The sequence below is a fragment of the Myotis davidii genome, unplaced genomic scaffold, assembly GCF_000327345.1.
Source record: "Myotis davidii unplaced genomic scaffold, ASM32734v1 scaffold22, whole genome shotgun sequence".
NCBI classification, from domain to species: Eukaryota; Metazoa; Chordata; class Mammalia; order Chiroptera; family Vespertilionidae; genus Myotis; species Myotis davidii.
In genome coordinates this window covers 586,729-598,002 of record NW_006294067.1, presented here as the reverse complement: position 1 = coordinate 598,002, position 11,274 = coordinate 586,729, and positions in this window count along the sequence as shown.

Sequence of the window (11,274 nt, the reverse complement as noted above, 5' to 3'; positions counted from 1 at the left end):
TTTCTCTATCTGTGTTTGTGTGTGGCCTAGTCAGGCTACATTTGCTAAATTATATATATATATATTTTAACTTATCTTTATTGTTGAAAGTATTACAGATGTCCCCCTTTTCCCCATTAACCCCTTCTAGCCCACCCCCACCCCCACCCCAGGCCTTCACCACCCTATTGTCTGAGTCCATGGTTTGTGCATACATGTATATAAATTATTTGATTAATCTCTTTTCACCCACTCACCTACCCTTGCTTTCCCTCTGAGATTCAACAGCCAAAAAAAAAAAAACATTCACCAAAGAAGCTATCCTAAAATCTTAAACTTTCTAGTCAAATGAGGAAACAAAAATAAAAATGGAATTAAATCTAACTCTTTTTTTATTCACCCTTTGAACTATTAGCAATTGCATGAAAAGTTATTGCAAAGTATTAAATAGAAAAGTCCATAATGCTAACCCACTCTGCTAGTTTTTTTGAAGCCCCTTGCAAGATAGGTAGATTCTCATAGGCAACTTTGTTCACTCACCATGATTATCAATCTTCAGCGTGAAATGCCTGAAAGGAAAATGTGTTGCTGTGTTGCTGTGCCCCTTCCTAATTCCTACCAAAGTCAAATGAAGGAAAATGATGGCTCTTAGAGACCACTGAAATGATCATTCCTTCTGCAATCTATGATTTGATCATGGATAATTATGTGATGTAACAATAGAATAATTAGACATGTTTCTCTATCTGTGTTTGTGTGTGGCCTAGTCAGGCTACATTTGCTAAATTATATATATATATATTTTAACTTATCTTTATTGTTGAAAGTATTACAGATGTCCCCCTTTTCCCCATTAACCCCTTCTAGCCCACCCCCACCCCCACCCCAGGCCTTCACCACCCTATTGTCTGAGTCCATGGTTTGTGCATCCACTCACCTACCCTTGCTTTCCCTCTGAGATTCAACAGCCTTTTTCATGTTTCTATGTCTCTGGATCTATTTTGTTCATCAGCTTATTTTGTTCTTTAGATTCCACATATGAGTGAGATTATGTGATACTTGTCTTTCTCTGACTGCTTATTTCACTTAGCATAAGGGACTCTCCAGGTCCCTTCTTGCTGTCTCAAAGGGTAAGAGAGCCTTCTTTTTTTACTGCTGCATAGTATTCCATGGTGTAGATGTACCACAGCTTTTTAATCCATTGATCTACTGATGGACACTTGGGCTGTTTCCAGATCTTAGCTATTTTAAATTTCACTGCTGTGAACAGAGGGGTGCATATATTCTTTCTGATTGGTGTTTCAGGTTTCTTAGAATATATTTCTAGAAGAGGGATCGCTGAGTCAAATGACAGTTCTATTTTTAATTTTTTGAGGAAACTCCATACTGTTTTCCATAGTGACTGCACCAATCTGCATTCCCACCAGCAGTATATTAGGGTTTCCTTTTCTTCGCATCCTCACCAACACTTGTCATCTGTTGATGGTAGCCATTCTGACAGGTGTGAGGTGATACCTCATTGTCATTTTAATTTGCATTCTCTGATGATTAGTGACTTTGAGCATGTTTTCATATGTCTCTTGGCCACCAGTATGTCCCCTTTGGAGAAGTGTCTATTTAGGTCCTTTGCCCATTTTTTAATTAGATTGCTTGCCTTTCTTTTGTTAATTTGTATGAGTTCCTTATTTATTTTGAATACTAACCCCTAAATTATATTTTTTATAACCTCTTGAAATAAGGGAACTCTGTAAATGTCACGGCTAGGGATGATTTAGATAATTGCAAAGGAACTCAAGATTATACTTTAGTTTCCTTCCTAATACTGAAAAAGTAATTAAATAACAACTTTTATACCCAATTATTTCAATAGGCTAGACCCGTGGTCGGCAAACTGCAGCTCGCGAGCCACGTGCGGCTCTTTGGCCCCTTGAGTGTGGCTCTTCCTAAGCCTTAGGAGTACCCTAATTAAGTTAATAACAATGTACCTACCTATATAGTTTAAGTTTAAAAAATTTGGCTCTCAGAAGAAATTTCAATCGTTGTACTGTTGATATTTGGCTCTGTTGACTAATGAGTTTGCCAACCACTGAAGACCCTGTTGGAAGTTGTGTAAGTGAACTTTATTTGGAAATCATTATGGAGCATACAATCCTGGGGAAGAGAAAGACATTTCCCCAAAATGACAAAAGTAAAAACATATTTAAAAACTAAGATGAATATGATGAAAGGAAAAGCACAATGAGTGAGTACAATAGGATTTCAGAAGCTTTCCCTGAAACAGCAATCGGTAAGCTGAGATTTTGTTTTACATTTTGGTGAACTATACATAACATAATATTTATAATTTTAACCACAATTTAGTGGTATATACTTAAGATCATGCTTAATATGTTCTGAAAGCTGTGAACCACGACCTTTACCCAAAACATTTTCATCTTCCCCAACAAGAGCTCTGTTTCTATTAAACAATAATTACCTGTCTCTTTCAGCCCCTGATAGCTTCTATTCTATTTTCTATCTCTATTAATTTGCCTATTCTAGGTACCTCATAAAACTAAACTTATACATTATTTGCCCTACATCTGGCTTTTTTCAGTAGGCAACAATATTTTCAAGGTCCAACCATGTTGTAGCATATATCAAAATGTTATTCCCCTTTCTGGTTGAATAATATTCCATTATATGTATATATCACAGTTTGTTTATCCATTTATCTGTTGATGGACATTTGGGTTGTTACCACCCTTTGGCTATTGTGAATAATGCTGCTATGAACATAAAAGTACAAATATCTGCTCTAGACCATGCTTTCCATTCTTTTGGAATCATACCTAAGAGTGAGATTGCTGGGTCATGTGGTAATTCTATGTTTAACTTTTTAGAAAATGATTAAACTGTTTTCCACAGCTGCTGCACCATGTTACATTCCCACCAACATACAGGAGAGTTCTAATTTCTCTACATCCTCAGCAAAACGTGTTATTTTCCATTTTTAAATCATAGCCATCCTGGTAAGTGTGAAGTGGCATCTCATTGTGGTTTGGATTTACATGAGCATATTTGGTCATTTATATATCTTCATTGAAGAGATGTCTAGTCAAGTCTTTTGCCCATTTTTGAATTGGGCTTTTAATTTTCATTGTTGAGTTTTAGGTATTTTTTAAAAATATATTCTGGATATTAATCACTTAACAGATATATAATAGGCAAATAATTTCTCCCCTTCTGTGAGTTGGCTTTTTGGTTTCTTGTTAGTACCCTTTGATGCACAAAAGTTCTAAATTTTGATTTAGTCATATTTTTTCCTTTTGGTGCTGGTGCTTTTGGTGGTATGTCTGTCTGTGAAATCATTGCCAAATTCAATACCATGAAGATTTTCTCCAATGTTTTTTTTCTAGGAGTTTAATAATTTTACTCATAAGGTTAGGTCTTTGACCCATTTTGAGTTAAGTTTTGTTTATAGTGTTAGGTAAGGATTCAACCTCCAGTTTTTCCAGGAGTACCATCTGTTGAAGTCTGTCCTTTCCTCATTCAATGGTCTTGGAACACTAGCCAAAAATCAAATGACCATATATTTCAGGGTTTATTTTGGGGCTGTGAGCTGAGATTTAAAGAATAAACAGGAGTTAAATAGATAACAAAAGAGAGAGAAGTCCCTCTAAGTAGAAAGATGAGTCTGAGCCACAAAAGAAAGTATTGACTTTCTTTTCCAGGAGTGTAGCATGAATATCTCATTCTCCTATTTCCCTTACACATGATGCATTAAATTAATCTGGCATTATAAATCTCTTTGGGGGAAGGGGGAGATTCTGAATTATGTACTCAGAATAACACAGGGTGGCACTAAATCCAATCTCATTATCTTGTAACCAATGTGAATCATAAGCATGCCACTTTTTTTTTCTAGTATCCAACAGGTAGCAGTGATTCATGAAAGCAGAATTTACAAGGTCAAACATTAATTCTCATGGGTAGTCCAGAACAAAATTACAAGGAGGACGAACCTAATTACCTAATACTTAGTGAAATCCACCTTGCCCATAATACAATTAGTAATTACACTAATATAAAGAGTAGCTTTAGAAAAGCTCCTTCCAGGCAATTAAAAGGTTTGTGGGAGTCCTCACCCCGCTGTTGTCTGGCATGAGTGGGGGGGATGGGGGGTAATGTGGAGATAAGGACACATATGTAATAACTTAATCAATAAAAAAATTTAAAAAAATAAATGCTTAAGATTAAAAAAAGATTTGTGGGAGGAAGAAAGGGAAAGTTGGTGTTGTCTGAAGTGATTTCATGAGAGTAAACATGGAAAATTTCTGTAATTTATATTAGTTTTATTTAACATCTTACATTATCTGTCAAATGTTTCTGCTTCATTAATCTACTTTGAAGGAAAAGAATGAATGTGACCCCGTTAAGAAATGTAGTCTATTTTCCAATATGAAAATAAACAATTTCATGTTTTCGTTTAAAGTGCTTAACGTTTTTAAGCCTATATTTTTGTTGAACTTGAATGTGATGATACCATGATTTGTTAAAATCATCTCCCACTTTCACACCACATTCCTTTGGGTTTAAAATAAATAAAAAGTGAGCTCATTTCTTAGTTTTCTCTCTTCATGATTGCTGCTTTAGCTATACAAAGACTCAGATGAAGCTTTGAAATTATTGCTTGCAAGACCTAATCAATTTTTTAGACATGTCAACACCGTCTTCCCATTTCTCCTTACATTGTGGAGAGGCAAGGAAAGAGAGGTAGAAGAGGAGCGATCAGATACAGGGGAAGGATGGCAATATCCTCCTCCTAATTATATGTGCGTGTGTTTGCGTGCATGTGTTTAAACTCTATGTTTAAATATTTCAAACTTATATATTTAATCTTAACAGTATTACTTAGTACTGTGACTAATGGTCCCATTTTTATTTAAGAAATGAAAGGGTCCAATTGGTATAAGCATTTCTAGAAATGCAAAAGTGAGCCTTTTGGTTGCTTGCTACATGAAGAAATTTCACAACATACTTATTCCACTGACTTACCATAGAAGTTGTTCTAGAATATATGCCCATTAGGACATTGTACTTGGTTTGAAATCTGTCACTTTAATTATGCTTTCCATATTTTAATGCTTCCTTGTCTATTATTTTGCCTTTGGATGAATGAACTATATCCATTTGCTTTTATCTTTTATCTGTGATTTGTAAGGTTAACACCCTATTTTAAAGATAATCTTACATGATTATCTTAAAACATTAAAATTCTTTTTACTCAATTATTCCAACAATAACCATTGACTTCCTTTGATGGGAGTCAAAGAAGCTAACTTTGCTGACCTCCCCATCCTTGCTCTTTTCCTTTTATATTTTGTATTATGCTAATCTGGAGTTAAAGTCTCCTTTAAAAAAACTTTTTTTAAATATTTACATTATGCATTTTACCTTTGCTCCCATAATTACCCTCAAGTACTTAATTTTCCTCTTTTTATTGCTTAGTAATTTGCAGGTTTGTGTTTTTTATTTTATTTATCCTATAATTTTAGATAGTTTTGGTGATTATAACCACTTTTCCTCAATCATAGTTTCCCTAATGAAGAATACAATTGCTTATTCATCTCTTAATTGCTCAGAGTACATTTGCAATGTGTCTTACTGGAAAACAGACTTGAGTGGTAAATGTTCTAAGAATTTGCAGATCTGAGAATGACTTTATCTTACTTTTGAAAAGAATAAGCCTTTGGCTGGAGATATATTTGAGTCTATATCCAATAGGGAAGTATAAAGCTACAGAAAATAACAACCACAACAAATCACAATTACAGGCGTTTATTCTTCTCATGTAACAAGAAGTGTATGTGGTTGCTGGTTTGGGCTCAGCTGCCAATATGGCCATCATGTTTATGGTAGGCAGAATAATGGTCCTCCAAAATATCCACATCTAATTCTTGGAATCTGTTGTTAGTTGGCATGATAAAGGGGAATTAAGATTGCAGAAGAATTGGGGTTGCTAAGGAACTGATGTTGAGAGGTCAAGATTATCCTGGGTTATCTAGATGGGCCCAATATAATCACAAGGGTCCTTCTATGCGGAAGAGGGAGGTTGACTTCTTCACCCAACATTTGAAGACAGAGAAGGTTAATTAAGGAATGCAGTGACCTCTAGAGGTCGCACTAGAAAAGAAAGACGAACATTCTCCTAGGAGCCCCCAGAAGGAAACAGTCCTGCCTACATCTTGATTTTTTTGAGTCCAGTTATATGCATTTCACACTTCCGACCTCCAGACCAGTAAGATAATACATTTGTGTTGTTTTCAGCCACCATATTTTTTGTGGCATTGAAGAAACCGGCTCAATATCCCAGGGATGACTACAAAGTAAGACAAAGGAGAGAGGACCACATTAGCCAAATCTGAATTTTTTAATCAGAAATCAAGCACCCCCAACCAAATTCTCTTTTCTCCTGGTGAAGCAGAATTAGGTCTGGTAGCCACTCCTAACCGGAAGAAAGACTAGGAGAGCAATTATTTAGCTTCTCAGTCTTAACATTTTGGGGAGCCAAGGACAAGAGTTGAGAATGGCTTTTCAGAAGCTGATCAATAATGTTTTATCCTTTTCTCCTGAAATCCTAAATTATTAATTAATCAGTTCCCTAGAGAAGAAATATGAATGTATTTTGATTTTTAACTCCTGAGTGGATGTGTAAATTTATAAGGTACTGACTGAAAAACTTTTTCCAAAATATATCTTGGCATTGATTTTTGCATATTAGTTTTGTTTAGAAGATGGCAAAGCCTCTACATTTTTAGTTTCATGACTTTTTGAGTTAGTTTAACTACTTAATAAATATTTATTAAGTACTTAATATGTATCAGATGCTAAAATAATTTTTTTAATTTTGTCTTTTTCTTTTTTTCCCCTTCTGTGATTTATCTTTCTCATTCTGAAAGTACTTTTATTTTAAGGTTAAAATTCCCTATTGTAATTGCAGGCCTTTTACCTTCTCTGTTATTTAAAAATAATTTATTCATGTCTCATATCTTGAATGTCTTCCCAGGGTCATGTTATATTTCACTGGTTTATTTTTCCCGGAGTTTTGTCATTTTTTTCTTTCTGCATGACTGTTTTATTATGGCTATTGTGCTTTCTTTTCTTTTCTTTTTCTTTTTTTTCACTGACTTTTATTCCAACTTTTAAAAATAGTTTCCATATCCGCTTTTACTAGTAACTCTCTAAGAATTTAAGTGGAACTTTTTCTTAAAACTTTTACATCTTGACTCCATTTCCACGTGGCTTCATATTTTGAAAAGATCCCAAGTTTTATTGCTGTTGTTGTTTACTCATGCTTGATATTGACTTGTTCTCTTTAATATTGGTGCTTAAAAGTCTTATGGGGTAGATTCTAGAATCCTGTATGAATGGAGAGAGAGAAGAGGACATACAGCAGCTGAACAATAAGGAAATGCTATAGTCATATTCAGAGCAAGAGGCAGATCTTGGAGCAAGGCAGGTCACCCTCCTCTTTGGAGGGATGTGGATGTTTTCAGAGAATACTATCTGGGACCAGAGCTGGAGAACCCGACAGCACTTGACAGAAGTACAGCTCATGGGACCACCTGTCCCATGAGGTACATCATCATATCTCCTGTCTGGATCTGAAGGGAGCTGACACAACACAGAGAAGAGAGGAAGCAGAGTGGAGTGGAGCACTTATCAACCCTGTCCTGCCAAACTTTTATTAAGATCTAGTATGTTTTCAACTCTTATTGTTTATATGAGTAACTGCACAGGGTTTGTTATTTTTCTTTTGAGTTGGTGTCATAGTCATTTTAGTGAGAGAAGGCTTCTGTCATTTCCATTCATTCTACTAACCTCCTGATAATCATCTTTGAAGATTAAACAAAAAAATGTATTAAAGATGATGGTCCCGAGGGGGGAAGGGTGGGAACACCAGCAAGGAATCCTATGAAAAGCTTTCATCTTTGTAGATTGCAGGAAAAGATATAGATAAGTATGATCAACCAGAGGCTGCTGGTTACCTGCCTAATATTCTTTCTCTCCTCTTACTAACCAAAGTTTAATTTTATTTGGTGCAACATGTAATTTCCAGTCCCTTTCAGATATGGGTCACCATATGACACAGTCTTGGCCAATAATATATAAGGATGGAGCTTCCAGAAAGGTTCTTTAAAGGGTGCCAACTCAGCTGAAGCTATGCCCTGTATTCTGTGTCTATTTCCTTTTTCTTGAGTGAAATTAATAGACATTATAGCTGGAACTCTGGCTGACAAGCTGAAAACCAGGGAACAAGGCCTCACCCTAAAGATGGAGGGCAGAAACCTCAGTCTCAGACCTGGGCTTCCATAGCAGTCTTAAATTACTCAATTTGTTGAAACCACTGTTGTACAACTTTTGTTACATGCATCTGACTATCAATGTCTAACTGATAAAACATTTTGTTATGAGAGAAGAGCTTTCCTCTGTCTTCCTGTGCATTAATACTTCCGAATGTCTTTTCCTTATTGCTTGTTTAAAGTCATGTCAAAATGTAGCCTCTCGTGGATCAATTCAAAGATCACTCGTGTTCATCAAGCAACCAGGATATCAATTGCTATTGGTCTACAAATCAGTGGCAAACTAAGTTTGTCCTCAAAACAAACCAGTACTATAGGAAAAGGCTAGAATACTCTCTAGAAGTTTTGAAACAGAAAAAAAGAAAAAGAAAGAGAGAGAGGGAGAGAGGGAGAGGGGGAGAGAGAGAGAGAGAGAGAGAGAGAGAGAGAGAGAGAGAGAGAGAGAGAGAGAGAGAGAGAGAAAGAGAGAGAGAGAGAGAGAGAGAGAGAAAGGAAGAGAGAAAGAAAGAAAGAAAGAAAGAAAGAAAGAAAGAAAGAAAGAAAGAAAGAAAGAAAGAAAGAAAGAAAGATTCAGTTGTATAAATGGGCATCTGACACTTTTATTGGACAAAATGCTTGGAGATCACCTTTTGGGAAGTCAGGCCTGGCCTAGAGGCCATAGGGCTTCCAGACAGTCAGGTAATGGCCTGGACCCCTGCGAGGTTGTACATCTGGAGATATAACTAGTGTTATGGAATGAGAGATCTGGGGGCTTAGCAAATTCCTTTATTGCTTTTTACTAGAAGTCTTATCACTGAAGCTACTTACAAAGTTCCATGTTTATAATAACATCAGCTTACATTAGCCATTCTAAAGGGAAATAAGGAAGAAGGCAATTGTACACCCTTGGGGAGGGATAGATGCTGAAGAGAGAAAAGCCAGAGGCAAAAACAGAAAAAAAATTAAAAAGCAGAACCAATCAGAGACACCCAAACCACCTGGAGTTTTTCTACAAAGGAGCTTCTTTATGGCTCCAAATTTACTTTATAGGTGGTTGCATCCCAAAGACAATGAATTCTGTGAGCCACAAACTTTGTCCTGCCTTTCAATATTGTTATATTTTATTTACTTATTATCTAACACTTCTAAGTATATAATATGTGCCAGGCACTGAACAAATTGTAGCAATGATTTATGTTCAACTTGAACAAGGAATTCATTACTTGGCTTTTTAATAGCTGCAGATAGCAGCATAACTTAATAATGCATTCTGTGCTATCCACCTACCTTTCAAATCCACTTTGATAACACATAGAAAATTATGATACAGGGCCAATTATAATCGCAAATTTAAACCTCTTTGCCTCCAGAGTACAATGGAGCTTTCTTTGAAAACTGGATGCTTCTCAAATTTTATCAACCAAAGAAAAATAACTAATTACATAAGCCTTGGACAACAAAAACTTAATTTCATATTATAAGCACCTAATGGGCAGTGTAAACAATAAGGCATGCCCGACAATAGAAAGGAATAAAGGCATTTTTACTATAATGTCAGTACATGATGTGTTGCAAATTACTACTGGAATGTCTGGGTTTTATAAAGTGACGTCTATGTTTTGGTTTGTTCAATACTTTTCTTTTTAAACATAATTACATGTTTTTTAAAAAATGCTTCCAATATACCCACAGCTTTCTGACCACCAGTCATATTGTTAATACATCAAGGATCATGAGTTAGATAATACCACGTATAATGTAAATTCACGTTTCACAAAATTCTGTCAAAGCCTTGCAGATACCATTCAGAAATGAAGTCAATTCTCCACCAGTGAATCTCAGAACAAGGGGAAGCAGCAGGACATCGTTAGAGTGCAAATGGACTTATCACTATTCAAGTGCAGAGCCATCCCACATCGTTAGGTGTATTAATTAACTCCAGATATTGGGAGTGAGCAACCCCCTTGCCAAGCGGGGACTTGTTCAGGCGCCTTTATCTTTCCTTCTATCACTCATTCAGTCAATTCATTAAAGCCTGTTTGTTTCTCCCAGGTGCCTCCTAATGAGTTTCATTGTTTTGTTTATTGGGCTTGTTGGCTCACAGATCCCTTTCACAATTTTCCTCGGTTCCTGATGGCTCCTTAAGCACCAGTTTGGACCAGCCCATTGGCGACTAGTGCTGTCATAAACGTAAAAGTGTCTTGACTAAGAAGGACTTTGGAGAATAAGACGGGACCGAATGACAAGGGGAGGGGGAGAAAAAGGCCAGAGCGAATGCCACCAGGTGCCTGTGTTCCTTGAAGAAACCAGCAGGTGGTGGCAACACCTCGCAGGAGGCCCCAGTTTAGCGCCGTTGGAACCCAAAACAATAGACCCCCGTTGCTGCCCGGGGTTTGAGCAGAGGCGAGGCGGTGGGCGGAAACACCTTTCCTGGCGGCGCCCCCTCCGTTCCTCACCCCTTCCATCCGAGAGCTCGCGGAGTCCCTTCCATCGCTTCTCATCCCCGTGGGGGAGGTTCTCACTGAGGAGCGGGCAAGGGAGGCGGCACCCAGAGGTGCAGCGACTTGCCCGGCCATGCAAAGCCAGGCACCGACACCAGGACTTCCCGTAAGACCCAGGCTCCCCTGCCCTTTGGGGAGGGGAGGGTTTGCAGCCCCAACAAAGAGCCAGGGTCACAGAGGGGAGGAGAGTTTAAAGGCTGGAGCTGAGACACATTCATGCCCACGCGCCCCCTCCCTGGCTGCCTAGCACTCCACAACCCTGTCCCCTTTGAGATTTCTGTTTGTCTTTCCCTCCACCCCCGGCTTTTCCTTCTTTTTTTCCTCAGCTCACGCCCACCTGAGTTCAAACCAGAGCAGGAACTAAGACAGTGGGTTTAGTTCCTAGAGTTGAAACGGAGAAGCAGGGAAGGGGAGAGGGCGCGGGGGTCTGGCACCTGGCCCGCCCTGACCATCCTGCCCCGCTCTCCCGG